Source organism: Cynara cardunculus (genome assembly GCF_001531365.2).
Source record: "Cynara cardunculus var. scolymus isolate 2C chromosome LG 2, CcrdV1, whole genome shotgun sequence".
In the NCBI taxonomy this organism is placed as follows: Eukaryota; Viridiplantae; Streptophyta; class Magnoliopsida; order Asterales; family Asteraceae; genus Cynara; species Cynara cardunculus.
The window spans coordinates 2,085,243-2,086,861 of NC_037529.1; positions in this window are offsets into that span (position 1 = coordinate 2,085,243).

Here is a 1,619-nt window from a genome sequence, read left to right on the forward strand (position 1 = left end):
TATGAGCGTCATCTTCCGGGATTGTCACCTTCTTCTCTTTAACTCTTTTTGCTTCCTTTGCACATATTTTTGCTCCCTTCTTCTCCTTCCTGCCAGTATCTCCATCATTTTCTGCATTCTTCTCATTATCTCGCTTCCTTTTAGATTTTTTTCCACCTGAAAGATCAAGAAAAATCAATATTAGACTAAAGTGTAAACTAGAGTAGAAGATGCAGTAAATACAATGATAAAAGTCTCTTTAGAAAAGCACATGCATGGTTGCATGAGAATACACAAACACTGCCATGAGTACTGAATGGAAGTTGGAGGCATATTATTTAGTCAACTACCATATGTCGTCAGCTTCAATCACATTATTCAATATACTTGAATTCAAAATCTCCATTTTGATTGTTTTCTGTGATGACTCTGTGTCCGTATAGTTTACCACAATGTAGCACAACCACAGTGTGTTTATGTTAATAATGGCTCACTAGCTAGCCATTGATGGAAAGAAATGAAAAAAATGTCAAATTCTCTCTTGCAGCCGTGCCATGTTCCCATGCTTAAAACATGGAAGAATCATCAACGAATATAAATTCATAACCTAATTAAGTGATTCTTGTCTGTTTTGTTAATTAACTCTCTCACAATGACAAGGATTCACTTGTACGATTTCATCGTATATAACTTGATGGCTGTAGAATCCCCTGCTATTGAGCACTTTAACTATTACTGCACCAGTAATGACTCACCAGCCAACTGATCATTATAACTATCTAAGACTAAACCAAGTAAGAATTTCAAGGATGAGGTTATGTTGTCCAACAATGAAACCTTCAGTGCCCTTCAAAACTACCAACTAAATCAATGTCGAATGGAAAAAATGCACCATAAATCTTAACAATGGCTCACTAGCTAGCCATTGATGGAAAGAAATGGAACRTTCCATGACACCTGCTCTAATTGTAATGGCTACTTGCATTATTTTTTAGCTTGTATCTATGCTCTATCAAGTTGGTAATCAGTTTTGATGGTAGTTTTGATTTTTTTAGACAGAATTTAGAAAGAAAATAGATTTCATACTAGGGGTTGCTTTGATGGTTGTATCCTATTGGGGGGGGTTAAGGCAGATCATTGTTGAAGCCAAAGACTACGAGTTCTTCTCTTAAAAAGCTTAAATGAAAACAAGCAGGTTGAGGTTGATGTATCCAACTTGCCCAAAATGATATTAAAGAAGATTGTAATAGTATGTGGAGGTATCAATATTCATACAAGGGGGAGAAATGGTCATGGAATTAGTCAAGAAACTTATTTGCAGAAGTTCCAACCCTGCAATGGAACAGAAAAAGATGAAGGTTTTGGGGTTATAATGTACATAAAATCATCCTTAGTGCAACTGGAATTTTGCTCATTGGAGCATTTACAATCCTTTTCATTGCTATTCAATAATTGGTGCTCAAATATAACTTCACAAGGCCAAGCCACAAATCTTTTTCTTCTTAAGTCGATATAAGTTCCTTGTATAATGAGCTTAAGTAATTTAATCAGTTAGTTTAATCATTTCCAGGTAAAAGAGGTTATCATTTCTTTCTTTATCTTGATGGAACAAGGCAAAGCCACTCTAAAGGTATTGCTCC